Consider the following 24,282-nt stretch of genomic DNA (forward strand, 5'->3'; position numbering starts at 1 on the left):
GACGCAATCAACTCAATGTGCATGCCCTATGTGGATAGAACTCAAAAACGTGGTGGTGAGCAAAACAAGAAAGAACCAGAGGAAAGTCTGTAGCACACATCAATGATGTAACTTAGAAACCTCTACACCCATCAAGCTAAACTTTACAAGGACACAGACAACCAAGGACGTGTGTGCGTCAGACTCATTAGAGTGGGCACCTGCGGGGAAGTGGGGGTGCACACAGGGGCTAATATGGAGAAGGAGAAAAACAAGGACCTCCCCCAAACAAGCGAGGGAACTGGCATGGAGAGATGATGAGGAAGTGGCAGGAATTCGGGGATGAGGTTACCTCAACTTCCTAAATCTAATTCAAAAAGGAAAAAGCGCAAAATACAGTCTTGGTTGAGCACACAAGGCCAAGAAGAGAAGGGCTGTGGGCGCCAGTGTCAGCTCCTCCCGTCTCCCCTGCTTTTGGTGCTGCGAAAGGGAATAGCAGGTAACTCCACACCCAGGGGCTGCCACAGCAGAGCACAGGATCAGGGACGGCGCGTGGGGCGGCAGAAAGAGCACAGGAGTGGCCTGGCCCGCCACCATCTGTCTGGTGACTGATCAATTCCCTTCCCTGTTCTGGGCCCAAACTGCTTATCTGTAAAATAGAAGATTCACACTGCAGGTCCTCCATAGACCTTCCAGATCTAAAACCTCCACCCTTCCTCCTGACCTAGGGAAAAATCCCAGCAGCCTAAGGAAAGCTCGGCTCCAGTCTCCTCCCAATTCTGGGCCATCCCAGAGGGCAGCATCAGGATCCACAATTTGATTTCACGGCCGGTGAATATAAAGCAAATCCGTCATTGACCCCTCAATATGCCGATATGGGAAATACAAATCAACCTTCGTAGAGGTTATATTGTGTTTATAACGTGCTTTGCATAAGTTTGTATGACTCATGAAACCCTGAACATTTGTTTTTCTCTGAAAGAAGAAGTTATGTTCAGTGATTCAGTGAACGAAATGAACCATGCCATTGTGTGTGTGTGTGTGTGTGTGTGTGTGTGCGCGCGTGTGTGTATGTGTGTTGTTGGAAATGGGTGTAATTGCTGTTATTTTCCTTTCAGTAATGAACTGATTTCCACATCTAGTCAGGAGCACTCAAAGAATCAATGCTGTTGACCACTGCCACAATTGTCATGTTTTAAGCCATTTCTTGTTTGATTCATGCTCCTGTGTATCTCCTGTGTTTGACAGCCTCTTTCTCTGGGTAATAAAAGACCATTTCTAGTTCCCTAGATGCTTATTCTGTCCTTTATTGTTTATTACAATGCAGGTGTGGACTCTTTGAGAATTTGCCTAAGTAACAGAATTGAAGGCAGATTAGTTGTAGAGTTAAAATTTATTGATGAAGCCTTAATATGGAACCTGAGCCTGGAAAGGTGGCGTATGAAGGATTTCTACGGGAGCTGGGAATGCTCTGTCTCTGCATTAGGGTGCTGGTTACATGGGGTATGTTCAGTTTGGGAAAACCCATCAAGCACACGTTTATGTGTTTTTCTGTGTATATATTATATTTCAATTATATATACATTTAATAAAAGCATTGAAGTCACCAGTAGCTCATATTCCTGTGGGGATGTCTAGGGGTTAACAATCATTAATGGACTTGGATACTGGTAGCCAAATTTCATCTTAGGCTCATAGAATTTTAAACGTGGAAGAGATCTTAGAAATAATTCAGTTTAATTTTTATTTTACAGCTGAGAAACACATCCCAGTGCAGAGGGAAGGTGGTTTGTTCAATCCCACACAGCCAGGCAGGGATGGTTCCATCCAGCTCTCTCCTTCCACCCAGGGCTTAGCAACAACACAGCTACAGGTGAGATGGCAGAGCCAAAGAGAGCTGAGCTGTTGGAGACAGGTATTGTATTTATTCACATATTCTCTGGTAGTTTCAGGCTAAACTGAGGAATTATTTGTGTTGAAGGTCACCTACCATCCTATAGTAATTTGTGGCAAAAGTAACTGGAATCTGCATCTGAAAGTCCTTCTGCGGGTTCTTACTTCTTAAGTCAAAGATCATGAATTAAGGCTGGATATGTGTTTCTGAAGGGAGAAGGTGATAATTTGCCAGCAATTGATGGGTGCTGTTCATATATAGGAGTATCTTTTTTAAGTTTCGAGCTAAGGTAATTTGCTTTTAGATATGCAGCATAAGGCGAGAACATTTCTGCTTCCTACCTTTCTCCTCCCAGGAGCGTGAGATGCTCAAGGCCTGGTCCCCTGGCTGGTGGAGCCTTGGAGGCAGTAGCGAAGATCCCTGGAAGAGGGAGGCCAAAAGAGGGGTGCAGATACCTGGCAAGCCTGCCTCCCTTTTATGCCACCTGTCAGCTCTCTCTGACATCCCCAAACCGGGGACCAACACCACCAATCGGAGAAGACTTACATGCACTTAATTATGTAAGTCCCATGAGTCTATGCAAAGGGAACTCGTATTATGAATACACTCTGGCAAGTCAGTTATTCAGCATCTCTCCCTACCTGTTCCACCTGGAAGAGACCCATGAAATAAATGCCCTGAGTCGTTTGGGCAGTGAACCGGAAACTCAGAATCCATAACTCAGGTTGCCACTGTCAGTGGGGAAATGCTGTATTGGCAATTTCAGACAAATAAACTGGGTTTGGGGGAGGGAGATAGGGTGTGAAGAAGGGAAAGGGAGGGAGGGACAGACACAGGGAAGGAGAAACAGAAAGGATGAGAAAGCATGCCCTAAACAAGGAGGTTGCCACTGAAGTTTGTGCTTCAGGCCAGAACAAAAGGCAGAGGCCTTTAGGAAGGCAGGTGCTGAATCAGAGGCCTTAGCAAGGCAAGTGCCGAATTCCAGAGGCGAGGAAGAAGAAAGACTTTAAGCAAGGATTAAAAGAGGGAGAGAAACTCATAACCTGTGTTTGTTGTACCAGAAAGAAAGGCGTCTACATACAGTTTATTAGTTTTTAGCATTGTCATCGCCTCTGGCATCATGTACAGTAGGAAATACCAGAAGGGAGGGAAAAAAACTTGATTCCCCTCCTGATAACCCTGTCCTGTAAAGCAAGGCGAGATAAGGGGAACAATTCACCTTGTCGTCCTGAAGTTCAGCCATCAGATACAGTGGCCTAGAGATCACCATGGAAAGCAGCCGACTTGTTGCTGTTACAACTCAAAACCCCTTTTAGAAGCTAGGGTCCCAGCCAGGTTTTAGAAGTTCACAATGGACATTGTTTCACTGGAATCTGTTCAGATCCTGAGTAGAGATAACAAGAGTTCAAACAGTAAAAGTTACAGGTGTTACAGATATAGTTGGAGCCTTTTGTGTGTTCCTCTCAATTCCATTCTCTTTGTCCTCTCTCCTGTGGCTGCCATTGTCCTGAAGCTGGTCGGTATCATTTCTGTCCATGTTTCTCACTTTACTATATGTGGAGATTTTAATAAACAATACATAGTCTTTTGGCAGGGGTTTAAATATTGCTTAAACAGTATTATACTCTCTGCTTCATTCTGCAATAAGTTACTTTGTGCTTTAGGTTTGCCTTCTGTTGCACAGATGCATTTTTCTTTTTAAACTCCTATTTCTTCTTGTAGAATTAAATCTTTTATTGAGGGAACAGCAAGGCAGCTCCCTGAGTTTTTGCATCTCTTAAAATGTCTTTTCTATGCTTTCACTCAAATGAGGAAGTAGATGAGTACAGAATTATAGATTGACAGTTCGCTTCTTCCAACCCTGAAAATATTGCTCTCCTGCCATCATGCATCTCCTGATGCTGATGAGAAGTCTGCTGCCATTTCAGTTGTCATTACTCTGTAGGTGACCTGCCTTTTTTATATGTTAGCTTTTAAGCTTTGTAACTTCATAACAATGTGACTAGGTGTGGATTTATTTTTATTTATTCTGCTTGACTTATGAAGTGTGTGTTTTCATGCTGAGAACTCATGTCTTTCTCCATTCTGGAAAATTCTTGAATATTCTTGAACATAATTTTTCTGCCATTTTTAAAATTTTCTTCTGGACTTCCTGTTAATTGTTAATTAGAACTTCTCATTCTATTCTTGATAGGTTCTGATTATCTAGTGCTGTACCACAAACCACACCAAAATGTGACTTAAAACAATAATGTATTGTTATTTCTCATGGTCCCATGGTGTGATTAGACTTGGCTAAGTTGTTCTCACTTGGGGCCTCTCATGCAGTTGAGGCCAGATGCCAGTTGGAGCGAAGTCATCTGGAAGCTTGACTGGGTTGGACATCCAAGATGGCTCACGGGCCCAAAATACCTGACAGTTGATGATGCCATGGGTGGGAGCTCAGCTGGGGTCATCCATTGGCACACCTACATGTTGACTTTCCATAGGTCTTACTCAGCTCCCCATGTAGCTCAGTCTTCTCGTAGTTTGATTACTGGCTTCTGAGAGGGAGTTTCCGGGCAGAATCTGCATAAATTTTTAAGACCTAGCCACAGAAGCCCCAAATATCACCCCTACCACATTCTCTTGGTCAAAAATATCATATGGCCAGCCCAGATTCCAGAGGAGGGGAGTAGCCTGTGCGTATGGAGAGAGATGGAATTAATGGTGGCCATCTTTGCAGGAAAGCTACCACACCGTGCCTCTGAAGTCATCTCTCTACTCTGCGTTTCTTTGTTTCTGTGTTGTATTCTGCACGAATTCTTCAGTACTATCTTTCAACTTACTAATTGTCATCATGACTGTAGTCAGGCTAGGTTTTATTGCGTCTCCTGATTTTGTATATTTTATGATACTTTTTGTTTCTGATGTTTTTATCTAGTTCTTTTTTCTAACCACCTTTTCTTGTTATAGAGTCACCTGTTTTGCTTAATTATGTCTTATTCATTTTTCTAGATTTCATTTTTTAATTTATGTTTTTGAACATCCTAAACATAACTATTTCAAATTAAGCAATATTCACAGATTTGAGAGATATTTGTGTGCTAAGATTAGAAAGATTTGCTGATGTTTGGATATGTTGAGAGAGTAGGAGTGTGAAGAATAAAACTCCCAGGATATATGCCTTATTTGGATGAATTTAGAGACCATGGAAGAAGACTGGGCTTGCAGGAGAAGGTTATAAATTCCTTCTGAAGTCCTATTAAGGCAGTTGGACAGACCATGATCATAAATGTTAATTTTGAATATGGACCAGGAGAAATGGAAAGACTCTGCAAAGATAGGCGTCAGTTATTGATCCAAGGATTATTCAATAGCTATAATCTCAAGATCTACCTTCATTTATTTGTGAACTTTAAATTTAATTCTTCCATAGGCAAGTGCATCAATATGCTGTTAGCGACTCTGATAGTCCTTTCTTTAAAGCTGCCATTATTTACTTCTATACATTTTCCAATTTCATCCACTGTCATGGACCCACATCTCTGAGGGAGACGACAGAGCAAGTGAGGGCAGAGATGAACATTAGATCCAAACCTCATCTGCCTATTGCTGTATATGTTAGGAGGAAACATTTTCTAGTGCCTTGTCACGTCTCTCTTTCTTTTTTGGAGTGCCTCCATTTCTACCTCTGAGTTTCTCTTCCCCTTCGCTCTGTCATTTACCTGCCCTTCTTGTTCTGGCCCAGACTGGGAGTCAGAAGAGTTGACTCTGAGCACAGTGAGGTCCGACCTCTGGTGGGACGACAGAGGGGAGGCGTGCACGTCGAGGGTGAGCCGTGCTCCCCTGGATGACTGGCACAGCCAGAAGGCAGTTCTCTCCAAGATGTACTGCCAGGGGGGCATGTCTGAGAATGACTGCAAGAGATATTAGCACACTTCATCCCAGAGTTATAGGCTAATGATTTTATAATTGAGACCCAGAAGTCTCATCTTAAGTTAATGAAGTGATATATGCCTCTTCAAAAGCACTTGGTAAATATTCATTGATGAATGAATGAAGAAACAGACCTAGATAAATTAAGTAATGACAGCACAACAATAACAGCAAACCCAAAGAGTGGTGACTCTGTGTGCTCTCAGCGCCCGCTGACTAAGGGGTTTTATGCATTTGGAGTTCGTTGCTCCTCACAGTAACTTTATAAATTGGGCACTTTCTTATCTCCATTTTCAGATGGGAACCTGAAACATGAGAGGTTTCACAGCCAGCAAGTGGCAGAGCTAGGACTCAACCACCTACAGTCTGGCTCTAGTATTCGGCACTGCTCTACAACCTTCTCTTGCCTAAGTGACCTGTCCAGGTTCCTGCATGGACATTACTTATAACTGCCTAAGTGACCTGTCCAGGTTCCTGCATGGAGATTACTTATAACGAAGTTTGTCTGACATCAGACTATGTGCTGTCAGTCAGCATTCTCTACTATTTCCCTAAAGGATCATCATCTATCAAGGAAGTTTCTTGTGAGGGCACCCTCCAGCTTCAGGCTGCTTCTTTTACCTAATTGATGAGTCAGTTACTCTCTCTTACAAAAGATAGAGTGAAGAAATCTTAAGACTAATTGCTGGTTGTCAGGCAAGGCAAAAAAAAAAAAGGAGAGATATATTTGTTAGACTAAAATTTCTACTCATTCACCTTCCTGGGAAGCCAAACTAAAGTTATTCTCCAAAAGTCACCACACAAATCTTCAGCAAAATGAGGACTTGCAAAGAGGCAGACCTCAGTACTTACTGTCAAAACAGATGATGGAGGCCACCTACTCTGGCCTGCTCATTTCACAGGTGAGAAAGCCAGGCACAGAGAAGTTCAGTGTGTCTTACTCCAAGTTTTGCACCTGATGAGTGGCAGAGCCAAGACAGGAAGCAGATCTCTTGACTCCCTGCTTAACAAACTCTCCGTTATTCCTGTTCAGCCTCAGGTTTCCCTCTGTGCCCTGGGCAGTTAGCATTTCATCCATTCATTATTCAGTCACTTATTCATTCCCTGCCTTCTCAAATATTTACTGAGTGCTTTCTATGCCAAGCTCTGTTCTCTGTGCTGGTCATAGAGTGGGGAAATGGAAAGATAATTTCCGCATCCATGGAGTTTACAATCGATTGAGGGAGACGGGCCCTAGATAAACAAATTAAGAAATAAGAAAGACGATGTCAGGAAGTGAAAACTGCCATGATGAAAACAGGTGTGAAAGAAAGGGACCTACTGGAGGCCAAGGGTCATGAAAGGTCTTTTAGGAGTTGTATTTAAGCTGCTTCTTGAATGGTGATGGCGAGGAGGAGCATCCTGGGGCCGAGGCCCATGGAGGAGCACATGCTAGGAGTTTCTGAAAAGCAGGAAAAAAGGACCATGTGAGGGGGAGAAGGGGCTGGGATGGTGAATTTTATGAGTCGACTTGACTTGGCCACAGAGTGTCCAGATTAACGCTATTTCTAAGCATATTGTTGAGGGTATTTCGGGATGAAATTAGCATTTGAATCGGTGGATTTAGTAAAGTAGATCTTGCTCGGTGTGGGTGAGCATCAGCCAATTCCTTGAGGGCCTGAACAGAACAAAAGGCAGAGGGAGGAGAAATTTGCCCCTTTGCCTCCTGGCACGTACTTGAGCGGGGACATCAGTCTTCTCCTGCCCTTGGACTGGGATTTACACCCTCAGCCTCTGGTTCTCAGGCCTTCGGACTTGGACTAGAATTAGACTGTTGGTCTCCAGTTTGCAGACAGCAGATCACGGGCTTTGATCTGCTCAGCCTCAATAATCACATGAGCCAATTCCTCATAATAAATGTGTGTGTGTGAGTGAGTGTGTGTGTGTGTGTGTGTATGTATATTTATATAGGCATACCTCCTATTAGTTCTGTTTCTCTGGAGAACCCTGACTAATACAGAGGTAACCTATTTTGTTAAATGTGACAGTCAGATCCAAAAGACTTGTCAAGCCATTAAGAAAGATGATTACAATGCTATGTAGCAAGCTGGAAATTGATCATGGTATAATGTGGGAGAAAAAAAGCAGAATATAATTATATGGAAGCCATGACTACAACTATATGAAAATATTGAAAGGAAAATGATTCAAATGGTCACACATAGCTGGAGGATTATGGATAATGTGGTTTCTCTTTTTCTCATTTCTTTACTGTTTCCAATTTTTCTCTGTGCTTCGTTGCTTAAATTAAAAACTGAAACGCATAAAAATAAACTGTAGCTGACGCTTAAAAAAAAACAACTAGGCTCCAGAGTGTTCTAGATTAGTTTTGAGATACATTTTTCTTAACTTAAATGTTTTAAAGTAATATATGCATATAGATCTGAAAAATCAAATAGTAGACCCTACCCCTTCCTGACTCCAAGTTATATTCTCCTGAGGCAACCACTTTCAAGTGTTTTGGCTGGGTTTTTTCCCTTCTTATAGTAATTCTTAAATTTTTAAATAACATGCCTCTGTTTCTACTGCTTGATTTCTCATCACCCTGGGGATTCTCTTTATGTCTCTACAACTTTAGACTCTACTTTTTCTTAGTTCCCATCTTGGTTTACTTTATTGACTTACTGTTTTATTGGGACATAAGATTTTTTGAGGAGGAATGCATGCAAAATAAACTTGCCTGTTTGAATAAGCCTTCATTCTATTCTCATATTTGATTGAGGATTTGGCTGGGTGTATAACTATAGGTGAGAAATAATTTTTTTGTTTGTTTTTTTTGAAAGCATCACTCCACTGTGAGGTTTAATATATAAACCTAAGGGATATAAAAATATCCCTTATCTTTCAATATTAATTATAAAACTCCACTGTGTGGTTTTACTGTGGCTGTTGAAAGTTTAATAACATTCTTATTTCTAATTTTTTATGTATGACCTCTTCCCTCTACTCCCTACACCATCTGTTTTAAGGTCTTCTCTTTATCCCTGTTATATTGACATTTCACTCAATGTGACTTGTGGATCTTTTTATTACTCATTTTACTTGCTGCTCAAGGGTCCTTTTCCATCTGAAAACATGTACCCTTAAATGTGGGGAATTTGTGTTTCATAATTTTGGCCCTCCTTGGTTTTCTGTTTTTTCCTTTTGGAACCCCTATTACTTGTATGTTGGACCTCTTGATAGATAAGTCATATTTTCTTTTCTTTTCTTTGCAATTTTCTGTCTTTCAAATTCTATTTCCTGAAAGAGTTCTTCAACTTTTATCATCCAGTTTCTTCTATTGAATTTTTAAATGTCTGCCATGATGTTTCTAATTTTAAAAAAACTATTTCTCTTTCTCTGGATGTTTCATTTTATAACATTTAATTCTTGCTTCATAGATGCAATGTTATCCCTTATCTTTCAATATTAATTATAGTTTGTTACCATCGTAGTTTTCTCGGTTCTTGCCTTGTTCCTATTCCCTCCTACTTTCTTCCCTTACCCTCATTGTTTGTTTTGGCAAATGGCTTTCATATTGGGAGCTTTCATCAAATGTCTGTTAACAGATGGCCATCTCTTTACATTTCAGACTAGGGCACAGAAGAGATGACTGGAAACTGGGTAGGAGAGTGATAAGGCTTATGAAGAGGTAGACTTTCTTCACAATAGGATGAATAGTGGGGACTTGCTGGTTGCATTGGGGAACTGCTAGAAATAAGGGTCCTTAGATTTCGGGGAAGGGGTCAGTTGTCAGTCTTTTTCTCCAGAGACCAAATTTCTAATCTGCTTTCTGGGAATTAGGGTTGGAGTGGTAATACTACTAATAAATATGTGTGGGAATCAGAGCAAAGGTGTCACCAAATCCAGTGTGATTTCAGCTGTTTGGTATCAAGGTTAGACCTCTTTCAACTCAGTTTCTCCTGAGACAAAATTTACAGTCTTTTGGAATAGAGGAGGAAAAGCCATCTTACTTAGTATACGGAGGGAAAGGATCCAGGCTCAATTACTCCTTATACAGACTTTTAACCAGTCTTCTAGTTTCCAGCCACACCACTCATCCCAGTCTTCTGGTGTATGTGGTGCTTCCAATCTCCAAGACTTTCCAGGGTCTTATAAAGAGATAATACAGAAAATGGAGAAAATGTAAATGTTATTGGACTAGTGAAAAGTATCAATCTACTGATCCAGGAAACAACCCATCTTAGATGAAATTCAGACATTTAAAGACATTCAGACATCATAGCAGACATGTAAAAACTTAATAGAAGGGATTGGAGATAAATATTGAAGAATACTTTTAGGAAACATAATTAAAAAGATAGAAAATTACAGAGAAAATATAAGAAAATATATTATCAATCAAGAAATCTAACATGCAAGTAACAGGGGTTCTGAAAGGAGAAAACAGAAAACCAGGGGGGGCAAAATTAGTAACCTCTAAGACTACACTCTCACAGACTAACTTGTTGTTGGATCTTTTTATGCGAGCTTAGCAAAGTTCATAAAGCTGAAGCATAACTCAGCACTTATGCAAATACTTTAATTTGTTATAGTATGTAATTTGTAAGACATTCAAAAGAGTACACCTGCTGTATCTATATGCTAAAAGCCTAATAATAAAATGAATACTAATGAATACACTGTCAACTAAAAAAAGTAGCACATTACTAATATTAGTGAATTTCATCCAAGATGGATTATTTCCTGGATCAGTAGATGGATATTTTTCATTTGTTCAGGAACATTTACACCTCCTCCATTTTCTTCATTATCTCTTTGTAAGGCTTTATCACACACTTCTCACTTTGTCTTCCAGTTTTATTAACCTCTCTCTCATAGTTCCCACCTCATCTCTTTACATTTGCTGAATGTACTTTAACAAGGATCTCAGCATATTTGGGCAATAGAGCTTGCCATAATGTCTAGTGTGTCATACTGCTAAAAAAGACAGTTCCAGGTCTCATCCAGCTTGTAAAGTTTAATTGGTGTCTGTAGTCTTCTCTCATCTCCTTTTCTTTTCTTTCCTTTTCTTTTTAATGTGTGTGATCTCAAACATCTTCAATTCTTTTTCTATCATCTTAGAGGGATTCCAGGAGAAATATATGATAAACACTGTCTGGTTTGGCTGTGTTTCCACCCAAATCTCATCTTGAATTTTATTTCCCATAATCCCCACATGTTGTGGGAGGGACATGGTGGGGGGAAATTGAATTATGGGGGTGGCTTTTCCTGTGCTGTTCTCATGATAATGAATGAGTCTCATGAGATCTGATAGTTTTATAAAGGGCAGTTCTCCTGCTCATGCTCTCTTGTCTGCCGCCATGGAAGATGTGCCTTTGCTCTTCCTTCGCCTCCTGCCGTGATTGTGAGGCCTCCTCATCCATGTGAAACTGTAAGTCCAGTAAACTTCTTTTTCTTTATAAATTACTCAGTCTCAGGTATGTCTTTATTAGCAGTATGAGAACAGACTAATACAACACTCTTATTCAATCTGAAATGTATAAATGGAAGTCGTTAGGTGTCTTTTAGCATTGTGCAGCATTGCATTGGGGGGGTCTATCTCCAAACAAGTAAACTTGTATAGAAGTCTACTGAAATAATCATTTGATATACTTTTGCCTAAGTGAAATTATTGGGACAAATACCTAAACCAAAAACATTGCAAATGTTTCTCTTTGGCATCCTCGGTAGGGAACCATCTCGTGGATAGAAGGATTCATTTTGAGATGCATCCAGATAGAAATCTTCACTTCAAAAACAAATCTTTGTGTTTCGTGACAAAACCTTTAGAAAAAAAATACATTAGTCATCTTTATTTAAAAAACCGAACAACTTAATTTGGTTTAGAGACAAGGAAAGACCAAAATGTTCATGTTAAACCTATTGCTTTCCTTGTCCATGAAGAAAGATTAAGTCTTCAACTGGCCCCTTCTGAGTCTGAGTGACTAGAAAATCACTCTGTGAATGCATAATGATGGCTGGGTGATCACTGGTTAATAACACAACTTGATTTCACAACTTCTTTGAACTGAATGTCTCTCTGTAAGCCTAAATCCTGGATATGTGAAGTATGAAAATATTTTATGGCAGGGTATTAGTATGGACCAGCTTTATATTTAGACCCAAGCCTTGAACTTCCCGAAACCCTCTATTTCCTTTGTGAGCTAAGAATCTGCCCACAGAGGCCAGTCCGGGTCATCTCTTTCCTGCGATCGGGTAGTGTCCTTCCTGACAAGGCCCTGCCCCCTCCTGGCCTTGACTACCTCTGGGCAGTGGCCCCTGGGATGGACCTGCTCTCCTGTTCTGACAGGCAGTCATCTGTCTTAGAGCACAGGCTCTAATTACGCTTGCCATTAGCCTGCTTGGCAGGACTGCAGATGTTATTAATGGTGGTGAAATTATCCAATGCCTTTCAAAACTCCAGAGCCACTTGATGTTTGTCCCCACGACCTCTCACAGCACTTCATTTCTTTATTCACTTTGCTGCTGTATTGAACCTTAACCTTGAGTGTGAGATAAAAAACGAGGAGGAGAATGTCACTCTCTCCAATGTTCCTTTATTCCCTTCCTCAGCCCCACACCCCCTACTTATTTGGGGATGTTAAGCAACCCAGCACCATCTTGTGCTATTTATTAGCAGGGAGCTCTTGATGGCATGGATGTGCCATTCTTCCCCGCCTCTACCCATCTCATAGATCTTTTTTCACAAATTGTTGCTCCTGATTAGAAAATCAACGTATTTTCATGTCTGGGAAAATTAGCAAAATGCAGATAAGCAGAAAGAAGAAAAAAAATCCATATTCTCACCTTCCAGAGATAAACATTTTATAGTAGATCTTTACAGACATTTCTCTATATAAATAGGAAGGCATGAGATGATACTGTTCTAATAATAATCACCATAACCAACATCTATCGGCACTGTTCAGATTGCTTTGCCATGTATTAATTGATTCATTAAACTGTCTCAAGAACCCTATGCAGAAAATTTAATTTCTATTGACATTTTCCAGGTGAGGAAACTGACACAGGAAGAGATTACAAATATTGCCGAAAGCCTGGCAGCTACTGAAGTGGAAGAAGTGGGAGTTGAACCCAAGTTGTCTGCCTCTAGGCTCTGAATTCTTCAATAATAAATTATATCACCATCTAACCTGCTTTTTAAATTTCATGAACTCTAAATATCTTTCTTTGTTACTCTTAACCCACCACATGATTTTGGATAATTATGAAGACAGTAGAATTCCAAAATATGAATATGTTGAAATTTCTTTAACCAAACTTTAGGGCAGTTTTCTTTTTCTTATATTTACTTTTATTTTATTTTTGCTATGATAAACAACACCTGGATTTTTTTTTAATGAGAAAATTCCTTCAGGAATTTGGCTGTAGGGAAAACAAAAATAAATAGACAATGTAAACAATGATCAGTTTATTTCACACTTGCAAATGAAAGCTTGATGTACTCCTTGGTTCCATTTTCATTATTTCTAAGAGATATTCGTCTACTTTTAAACATGCTGATAATTATGGAACATATTCTATGTGTCAGCCACACCTTATTTATGCTGGTTAATTGCTGATATTTACTCACAAGCAATTCAGGCCCAAAATGAGATTCTGGTGAAGTCAGAGAGGAGGAAAGGAGAAGACTTTCCGGCTGTCGGTCCCCATCTTGTCCTGCCTTTTTCCTAGGTATTCTCAACTGAGCATCAGCTTTTTCATTTCCTTTTCCTTCTCTCCCTTCTTTCCTCTCTCCCTCCTTTCTCCTTCCCTCTTTTTCTTCCTCTCTCCCTTCCTCCCTCCCTCTCTCTTTCTTTCTTTCCTGAGCCTGAATATTCTGTCTTCTCTCTTAGCTGGAAACAGGTCAACTGTTGAGTGTCCAGAAACCCTCACGTAGCTTCAGTTTAATTCCAGTTCTGGAAGGACATTTCTGGCGTACCATTTTGTTTCATCTGAGTGATACACTAGGTCGTATTTGGCCAGTTAATCCACCACCACAGAGTGTCTTTCGAATTTTTAGCTGATTGTCAGCCGGTCTATGTAAAATGTATTTGAATTGACCTCTCACTGATAGGATAGACTAAATATCTTCATAACTTCATAATAGGTCCATTCTTCCATGATTCAGGGTACAAAGCCAGGGTCCAGGCAAGTCACTGATTGAATAATACGTAGACAGAGACCATGTCTATTTATTTATTTTTCTACTCCATGTAACGATGCCTGGCACACAGGGAGCATTAGACACGTATTTGTAAAGTTGAGGAGGAACCGCAGGAGATCTGGGTTCTAGTTTCAGCTCCACTACAGATTAGTAAAACTAGTTAGTAGCTGTTGGAGCGAGGCTAATTATTAACCACTTTGCCCCTCAATTGCTGCATACACGTTACCTCCTTAGGAACTCCTGGTGATCCAATGCAATTTTTCCTAAAGCTCTGTAATTTCCACAGAAGAATGGTGTTTAGGTTCTTAAGGTATTAACTTTCAAGAAAGAGTAAAAAAAAAATTGACACTCTTTCTTATTTTGAAAGCAAATTCCAGGATATGTGCAGAGCAAACAGGGGACCTCTTAGATGTTTCAGCTCTCCCCACCCCATATGACATAGATTGTGGATGAAATTTCCATGTAGGATCTCCCCCCATGAGTGACCTAATATGGGAATAATGGGCTCCGACACGGACAAGAGAGGCTGTGGGGTTCTGTACCATTCCCAGTCCACTAATATAACCCCACCCTTCTCTCCCACTTAAGAAAACACATTAGCTAAGACATATTTCAATACTACCACAATAAAACTGCGGGGTAGTGGTGCAGAAATGGACAAACTGACCAAAAAATAGAATACGCACCTGGACACCCAATCATGTATCCATGGGAAACTGGTATATAATAGAACCATTTCCCAAATCCGTGGGAGGAAGCTGGATCACTTAGTGAATAGTGTTGGGATAAATGACTCACTGTGGAAAAAAACAAAGCTGGATGCCTACCTCTCAATATAGACAAAAATAAATTTCAAATGGACTACGGACCCAAGTATGAAGGGAAAAGCACAAATCTTACAGAAGATTCTGTAAGCATCTATCTTTGTGGTTTTGGAGTTTGCTGCATATTTCTTAACCAAGACCCAAACAACATAAACCATAAGGGGAAAATTGATGGGTCTATCTCAAAATTAAAGATTTCAGTTCAAAACAGTTAACCTACCTGCCCGATGGCATGGAGAAAGATGTTTGCAGTGTCTAAAATCAATAAGGAATTAATGCCCCAAGGAACTCCTGCAGGTTGGCAAGAAAAGGCTTGGAAACTCACATAAAAGCTATATGGGAAAAGAATACAGGCAGTTTGTAGAAGGAGAAACCCAAATTGCTATTAAGCATGTGAAGAGAAACTCACTTCACTGGTAATCAGAGAAATGCAAATTTAAATTATAGCACGATCCACTTTAAAATAATTAGATTGACAGAAATTGAAAACCTTATTAATATCAAGTGCTGAACGGGATGTGGGGGAAGAGAGAACCCCAACACTGCTGGCGGGAGTGTAATATCCTATGCTTCAGCATTCTCACCCCTAATGCAGCCCCCAGAGACAGACCTGCGCAAATCTGTGAGGGGACATCTCCGTGGGTGGTCCTTGCGGCACCGTTTATGTGTGTGTGTGTGGTAGAGTCAACGGAGGTGTCCATCCCTAGGGCAAAGGAGGGCGCAACTGTGCTGGATGTAAGGCAGTCTGCAATAATGATTAGATTTCAATATAGCAGCAAGGGGAGATTCCAGAAAACAGAGCTGGATGAAAAAAGTAACAGAATGAGATTTATAGCCCACTGCCTTTTGTAAATTAGACATTAAACATGCACACACAAAGTAATATTATATATTATTCAAGGATGTCCATGTATCCACATAAAGCTAAGAGTAAGGGGATCTGGAGGAGGGGGAATGAGAGAGGGGATGAGTGAGTTGGAGGGAAAAGAACAGCATTGTCAAGGGGCATTTTATGAATCCATGAGTGTACCATGCACTAAAAAGTAGATTAATTCAACTCTGTGGATCTGTGGTCCAAAAGACAGGAAAAGAAGCAAAATCCAATTGGAATTTGTGTGAATGAGAGGTATGCTTATGGTGATAACCTTGAGATATTGCTTATATTCTGTGTGATAAATCATTGATAAGCTTCAATTCTCCATTACTTGTAATAGTTTACTTGCAGCACTGCCCAGCTGTCGGTACCCCGGGGCTGAGAGCCCTAATGGGAGCCGTTTGTGTTCATAGTTCTTTGCCTGACATAATGCTACAGAGATGAATTTAGCCATAGAAACGAAAAGAGGCAGCCTCAATATTCAAGGCGCAATTAGGAGAAAGACTTGGAAAGGGTTTGCAATTACTATTCCATAAAGATCTAGTCTGAATACTTCTTTATCCATATTTTATTTCCTCCATCTAATATTTAAAGTCTTCCCCTTCTATTTGTTGAGTGAAAAGTGGAAATCTCAATAGCTCTAACATTATTTCCCTAATTCCCACAGCCAGCACTGCTAGATGTCAGTCTCTAAATTCCTAACACAATTGAACAGAAGACAAAATCATTTGCAGGATTCTGAAATGAAGTTTTTCAGCAGAACACAGAGAAACAGTTAAATTTTGCAAAGCTGTGAAACTGGAGAGGGGGCTGTCCTCCAAATCTACCAACCAGAGACCTGGAAGGAATTGCTTGCATGAGATTCATTTCTCTCTGTCTTTCTCTTTCTCCCCTCTCCCCGCCTATTTGCACCAAACTCACCTGTCAATTTCATCAGCGATACTTGAATGGATTTTCTAACCTGCCCCTCTCCAAATTGATCAGTTAATTAAGTTGATCTCTATGAGATTGTTACAGAACCAGGTCTTTTTCCTTTCAAGTTATGCAGTTCTAAGTAAACTCCCTTTGCTCTGGTATCCTTATCAGAGGCACGCATCACAGGAAGTGGAGGATTCCTTGTGAATATCTTATTCTGCACACAAATAGATTTTTTTCCATGTGAATTTGGATCTTTAAAAGCTCGATTACTGCAAGTACATTTTGCAGCCTCTTGTTTCCAGATCCGAATTGAGTGATTTTTCATTATGTATTTAATTATTATTTGTCACTTTAAAACATGCAGTTCTTGGGATCATGCAGAATTACTGTATATTTGCTTTATGTATTTGCTTTGAAGATTAGAATAAAACTGGTAGATAACGTGGATGTCTCTTGTGATCGATGGCTGTGAGGCAATGTGTGTGGCTTTGGCAGCTGAGTCTCATGTGAGGTCACACTTCGGATTTGAACATGTGTGCACTTTGTTGATAACTGGAATTAGTTTAGGAGGAAGTGAGACCAGAGTCCTAGGTACCAACTCCCTCTGAGGGGCTTCCAGCCACTTGCAGACCATTATCTCATTAGTTCTCAAAATACCCTAGTGAGGAGGGAAGGAAGGAAGATGCTAATGGAGTAATGAAATGTTAGAAAGCATTTTGCTAATGTAGCCATCACTTCCTCCTCCCCTGCCCCTAATTCCTAAGCCCAGATGCAGAAACTGAGGCAGAGGGAACTAAAATTGCTGACCCGAGATCCCTGGAGAGTCAGCAGCAAAAGGAAGACCAGGATGCTGCTCCTCACCATGCTGATGGAACTTTTTTTTTTTTTTAAAGAAATGCTTAAATAAGGGCTAAATAGCTCACTTAAGATAAGAGCAACCTTTTGTTTCTAAACCAACATGGAGTGTGGAGAGCTGGGAAGTCAAAAATGTGCTGAGAAGACGGGTGGGCACTGGGCCAAGATGAAGCCGTCGACAGGCGCTCAGAAGTGGCCACTTCGGGGTGCAGCTGGGCTCTTCTGCCGACTCAGTACTTTGCTGATAAGTGTGGTTCAATTCGGTTCACATCTTTATAGACACACACGACACATATTAAACTGACCTCATCTGCTCTAATTCCTCAGGTGTTTCACCAAGGCCTTTGAGGCTATTTTCTTAAAGAAAATAACTTTGATAAAGACTTCCGTTTTCAAAGAAGCTGGTTTGGTTTGAGCTTCTTCTCTGCTTTAAAATGATGAGCCTACATCTCCTTGGAAAGTGTTTTGAGGGTCATCTAACAGGACACTTCTGTTTTTCTCTTTTCTTACTCGAGGGCTTTATCGTGCGGCTCGCAGTCACCGTCAGTACACCGTGCTGGCTCTGGGCTCCTCTCTGAGGCCCCCTGGGTTCCTCTGCTCTGTTTCCATGGCCTTTGAGCTTCTTCCTCTTGGGCCTAGGAAATCCTTTTTCTCTGGGGAAGTGGGAACTAAGGTAGAAATGGCTGGCAAGACATAGGTCAAAGGAATAAATCTTTAACTGTGGAATTGCAGGCATGTGGGGTAGTTTGTGAGAAGAGGGAGTTTTATGACACTCCACCGGGCAGCCTACTTGAAAAGGTCAACCCCACCAGGAAAAAGAAAGCATCACTCTTGAAAAACCCAGGTGCTATTGTTTCCTCCTGAGAGTCAGCCTACTCAACATTTCTTATTAGTTGAGAAGAATGTGAATGAATACATGGGATTCATTTGTTCATTCATTTATTCAACAGGCACCAAAAATGAATAAGTAATAGCCCCTTATATCAGGGAACTCACAGACATACAAACAAATTATTGAAGGTCAGGGTAGTAATGAGAAGGATAATAGAGGGAGATTCAGAAAGCCAGGATTTCTGGCATAAAAGTGGAAGTATTCAATGAATTTATAGACAATCAAAATTCAAGAAGATATTTATAGGCCCTAGGTCCTAGGTGAAACTGGCAGGGAAATATATAACAGAGATAAATACATGATCCAGCACAGATATAAAAAGACCAGTGGATAATATTTAATAGAGATAAATACAGGATCCTGCTAGGTGTAAAAATACCAGTGGGATAATAACAAGATTGGGGCTACCTCCATATGATGTGATTGGCAAGGACATAGACTAGTGGGTCAGGTCCAGTCCTGGCCCTGCCATTACGTCTTCCATGACTGTGGAACATTTTCTTCACCTCTCTGTGCTTCAGTGTTCTCATCCGTAAAATGGAAGCAATCATAGGTCCTGCCCAAAAGCATCATTGGAGGGATTAAATGAAATAAAACCTTTTGAGTTCTTAGAAAATTGCCTGGCAAAACCATCAGCACTCAGTAAGATCTAACACAGATTATTATTACTCACAAGGGTTCTTTTAGAAAAGCAAAACAGGAAGATCCCAGACTTTTAATTTACAGCTTACTCAGCTGCAGTCAGCAGCTCTCTGATAAGCCCATTGGATTGTATACTGGTCTCCAAAAAGGGCAGGAGGCAACACGCAGCTCACTCCTTTATACCTGGTATTCTGTCCAAAAGAAGAAAGTGTCACCCTGGGGTTCTCCGTAGGCAAGAAGAGAAAATCTGATGTGGTTGGACACATACTTAAGCCATTAGGAAGGCAAATATCAATAGGGCCGGAGAGAAAACAGGCCCACTGTGCACTTCTGTGATATGTGAGAACCTCTCCTGATAGTGAAAAGCTCTCAAAAATGAACTCTGTATCTGCAACCACGACAGTCTCTGAGGAGGGAGGAAATTTGGAAGTATTTAAAGAAGCCAAAGTAGCTGTGATGGACTTAATGAGCTCAGGTTTTACAAAGACGTTTACAGAGAAAAAACACCAAACCAAGAATAACTACAAGAGGAGTATCGGGAAGGTGAAAGTCTAGAATGAGCTGAGGCATGCAAAAAACTTCTAAAGACAACAAAAAGGACTTGATGATGTTCCAGGCAAGAAGCTCAGGGAAGACAGAGGCAGATCTAGAGCTTGGAGTTGATGGCAAAACTGTAGTTGGGCAGTCTGGAGAGGGCCGAACTCTGCAAGACTTCCTTTTGTCTGTTTTCTCCAACAGGGAGAATGGTAGAACAGAATGCAAAGAAAGAATGAGCCCTGGCCAGTGACATGGAAGCCAGTGAGCTTTTGAGAAGCATGTGGCTGCTCTTAATGAGTTCAGATCTCTGGAATAAATTAATGATGTTGCAGGGTACTGGGACAATTTGCAAATCAGATTCTCAGTCATTGCTTTTTGAAATTTAAAGAATCTTAGAGAAATGAAGATGAGCTGGGGAAAAAAGTGCCCATGAGCCCATCTCACCATTTTTAGAGATGGAGAACAAGTTAATTTTACAGATTACAGATAGTTAAGCATGTTGCCAGTTTGGACAGGGATTGATTGTGGATGGGTTAATTGGTGAGGACTTTGTAGAGAATGTGGGTATCATGAGCACATGGCACAGGCCAACAAGGAACGGGTCTCACCAGGCTGATCTCAATGCTTCTCTTCTTCCTCTTTCTTTTTTCGTTGGTGTTCTTGGGACCAGGGTCTTGAGAGGTCTACTGAACTGTGTATTTGGACTTTTTCCTCCCCTCCCTTCCCCTCCCTTCCCCTTCCTTCCCCTCCCTTCCCCTTCCTTCCCCTCCCTTCCTCTCCCCTCCTCTCCCTTCCCCTCCTTTCCCCTTCTACTGAACTGTGTGTTTGGACCTCTCCTCCCCTCCTCTCCCCTTCCCTCCCCTCCTCTCCCCTTCCCTCCCCTCCTCTCCTCCCCTCCCCTCCCCTCCTCTCCTCTCCTTGCTCTCCTCTCCTCCCCTCCTCTCCTTTCTCTCCTCTCCTTCCCCCCTCCCCCACTTCCCCTCCTTCCCTCCCCTCTCCCTCCCTTCTCCTCCCCTCCCCTCCTCTCCCCTCCCTTTCTCTCCCCTCCTCTCCCTTCCCCTCCCTTCTCCTCTCCCTCCCTTCCCCTCCCCTCCCCTCCTCTCTCCTTCCCTTCTCCTCTCCCCTCTCTTCCCTTCCTCTCCCCTCCCCTCCCCTCTCTTCTCCCTTCCTTTCTTTTCCATAGAGTCTTGCTTTGTTGCCCAGGCTAGAGTTCAGTGGCATGATCACAGCTCACTGTAGCTGCAAACTTCTGGGCCCAAGCAATTCTCAAAACTCAGCCTCCCAAGAAGCTGAGATTATAGGTATGTGCCAACATGCCTGACTAGTTTTTTTTCTACTTGTAGTGAGGCAGGGTCTCCCTACGTTGCCTAGGCTGGTTTTGAACTCCTGGGCTCAAGTGATCCTCCTGCCTCAGACTTCCAAAGTGCTGGGGTTACAGGCATGAGCCATTGTGCCTGGCCTTGTGTTTGGATTTCAACACATTTGATAATCTTCTCAGGATGTTGTTGAGAGTAAGAAAAATAAAAATAAGCAGGTTCCCAAGTAATTAAAAAACTTGGGAACTGCTTGAGTGGCTGTACTTAAGGGTTGTGACCGTGGGAACTCTCAGCCCACAGGGGCGTTTGTAGTGGTGTAAAGAGCTTTGTTTCCCCTTGTTCAGTTCACATATTTTGTTGTTGTTGCTGTTCACGGTTACTATGTATTACGTGCCCACTACGTGTCAGATGAGATGTGATATAGATGTATATAGTTATCATCATTTAATTGGATTTTTATAAAACTGTGGGATAGATATTATGTTATAGAAAGGTTAAATAACTGTCCCGAAGGCACACTGAGATGAAGGCAGAGACTGGGGATTTGAGCCCTAGAACCCAAAGTCATTGCTCTTTCCATTATACCAAAGGCTCAAAAGCTGAAGTGGGCGGGAGGAGAGGTGTACACAGGAGATGAGATCATCAGGACCCAAAATTGTATCAACAGGGGCATAGACTGAATCCAAGCCAGAAGCAATTTAACTGGGAAAATTTAACTTCTGCCCCGCCAGGTTCCTATGTAAGTACAGGTTGGAATAGACATGGTTTTGGAGAATTTATGTGAACAAGACTGAGTTGACAGGAATCTTAATCTGAGACAGTAGTGTTCTGTGGCAGCCAAAAAACAAAACCAAACAAAAACTCCAACTAATTAGATTTTAGTCCACCTTGAGAGAATATCACAGCTGCAATGAGATTTGGACAAAGAAAACAGAAAAAGGTCTATGTCTGCTGTTTAGGGCCATTGGTGTAATGTTGATGGATTAAAGAGAGAAGGCAGAATTCCTCACTTCAATTTTTTGCCTGTCTCTATTTTCAGAAAAACACTAGGACTACAAAATGTACACCAACTGCTGGTGAGAGAGAAATGTGGCGTTAGAGAATTCTGTTAGCTGTTATTTCCCAGAACAACTCTTTGATGGGGCTGCATAGAGAGTGCAGCGGGGAAAGCAACCGACACCCACATCATGTACAATCAAGGGAAGGAGCGGGGTGTTGAGTTGGGAGGAGAAGGCTTTGGAGGCCACTCGGACTGGTCTTCTCCCGCTGAAAGGGCCATCGAAAGTTCAAGTCTGCTAATTCTTCAGGGCAATGGCTTTCAAAGCTGCTTGGCTATTACCTACAGTAAGAATTAGATGTCATAACTCAATGCAGAACATGGGCAAACACCGATATGTAACTGAAATAGGCATTCCAGAAAGTATTATTGACCCTTACTGTGTTCAGTTTAATATTTTCTATTCTCTTCTATTCTGTTCTTTTTCATTGAAAAAAAAAAAAGCTTGTGAATACCCATTCAATTGGTTTACTGACTTGTTAACGAGTTGCAACTCATAGTTAAAAAATCACTGCCCTAAGGACTAGAGCTAGGACCCTAGAATGGAAGCTAGGAGGTGTCAGCTATCGCTTCAGGATCACAAAGAGCTTCTACCAAGCAGAGGTGACAAAAGATGGGATTGTTTTCCTCGGGAAGCAGTGAGTTATTGCTTCCTGCAGTATTCCAGCATAGGCTGAATGAAGGCATGATGAGAGTGGTGCAGAAGGGAGTCACATATCAAATGGGGACTAAATTAAATCATCCACAAGGTCCTTTACATTCCTGAGACACGATGGTTGTATTAGGGGGATTGGCTGCTAGGACGTTTCTGCCCTTTGGGCTATGCTATCAGAAGCACAGTGCACATCTCTTCAGAGGTGAAGGCGGAGTTGTTCCTTGCCATTCAGACCACAGATCAGGCCACAGATGAAAAAACAGATCTATTTATTTATTTATGTATTTTAGACTCAAGGTCTCGCTGTGTCACACCGGCTGGACTTGTACTTCTGGGCTCAAGCAATCCTCCTGCCTCAGCCCAGAGGGACTACAGGCATGCGCCACCGTGCTTGGCTGGAGACATAGTTTTGAAGTTATTCATTTATTTGTTTATTCAACAAATGTTTATGGCATACCTAGTACAAGCCAAACACGAGGCTAGGCTGTGGGGACAGAATATTGACACAGCCCATGCTTACGGAAGCTTACTGTTTGGTGAGGAAAAGATAATCATTCAACATATATTTTATGAGTGCCAACTATCTGCCAGCCACCGCTTTCGAAACTCGGCTTCTATCAGGGCATCCATGCAAAAGCCACAAAATCCCTGCTCTCATGGAGTTTGCAGATTGTATACAACAAGCACACAAATAATTAATCAGTTCTGATTGTGGTAAGAACAGAGTACCCGGAGAGGGTAGCAGCCTAGTGCAAGAGTCAGGGGAGTGTTCCTGATCACCTGATGGCCACCTGAAGGGTGAGTACTTCAGGGAGAGTGGGGTGGAAAGCAGGAAGGAACATTTTCAGGCAGAGGGAAAAGCCAGCATCTGCGGACTGGAAGGAAAGTGAGGCTGGCTGGGGTTGGAGGGGAGGGAAGGAATGGACCCCACAGGGTCAGGAAGTGGGATTTGATCTTCAGAGCAAGGGGAAGCCATTAGAGGAATACACAGAGATAGAGACGCTCTATGGCTACAGAGAGAGGATGGAATTGAGAGAGGTGCAGAGGCAGCATCAGCACGACTTGGTGGAGGAGATAAGCTGGGGGAGGAGAAAGGATGACCCCCTCCCTGTGTGTTCTGTCTTGATCAGTTGATGGTGATGGTGATGAGGGCTGAGGAGAGAGAAGGAGTCCAGTTCAAGGAGGTGAGGAGCAGAGGGGAAGGAGTGACGGGGTTGGCGGAAGATGAGGTCAGTTTGGGACATCTTTGCTCATGCAGCTTCCTTAAAATGCAGTCTCCTGAAAATACCACCATCCCACTTGTCTGCTGGGAAAACACTGTCCTCTAATACTCCGGCAGGCATGAAGCCTTTCTCAGCCCCGCTCCTTGTCAGACAGAAGCGATCATGCCCCACGTTTTATCTCTGTTCTCCCCTTACCAGGTGCTGTTGCTGTCTTAGCAGCACTTCATTGTATTTCTTTGTTTGCCTGTAGTAGTAACGACGCCATTGAGCATTTGCTGCGGCCAGGCACAGTTCCAGGCCTTTACACATACTGCCTCATTTAATCCTTCCCACAGCCCTTTAAGCTCAATACTATGACACTCCCCATTTCACAGATAAGGGAAACTGAGGCATAGGCAGTTCAGACACCTTGCCTAGTGAACATGGCACCGCTAGTAAGGGTGGAGCTGGGATTCAAGCCCCGGCCGTCTGACCCCAGGGTGTGCGATCTTAACCACTGTGTGCCTCCTC

General features: G+C 42.0%; 1 long non-coding RNA gene across 1 annotated transcript; it reads left to right on the plus strand.

Moving 5' to 3' along the window:
- The first annotated feature begins 1,810 nt into the window (after window positions 1–1,810).
- Window positions 1,811–17,036, plus strand: LOC135277726 (uncharacterized). Its single transcript, XR_010345322.1, has 3 exons — window positions 1,811–1,852; window positions 2,229–2,433; window positions 16,345–17,036. It is a non-coding gene; the product is annotated as an uncharacterized LOC135277726 (long non-coding RNA).
- The last annotated feature ends 7,246 nt before the right edge of the window (window positions 17,037–24,282 follow it).

Source organism: Aotus nancymaae, unplaced genomic scaffold, assembly GCF_030222135.1.
Source record: "Aotus nancymaae isolate 86718 unplaced genomic scaffold, 86718_ANA_hifiasm-v0.15.2.pri h1tg000033l, whole genome shotgun sequence".
Classification (NCBI taxonomy): domain Eukaryota; kingdom Metazoa; phylum Chordata; class Mammalia; order Primates; family Aotidae; genus Aotus; species Aotus nancymaae.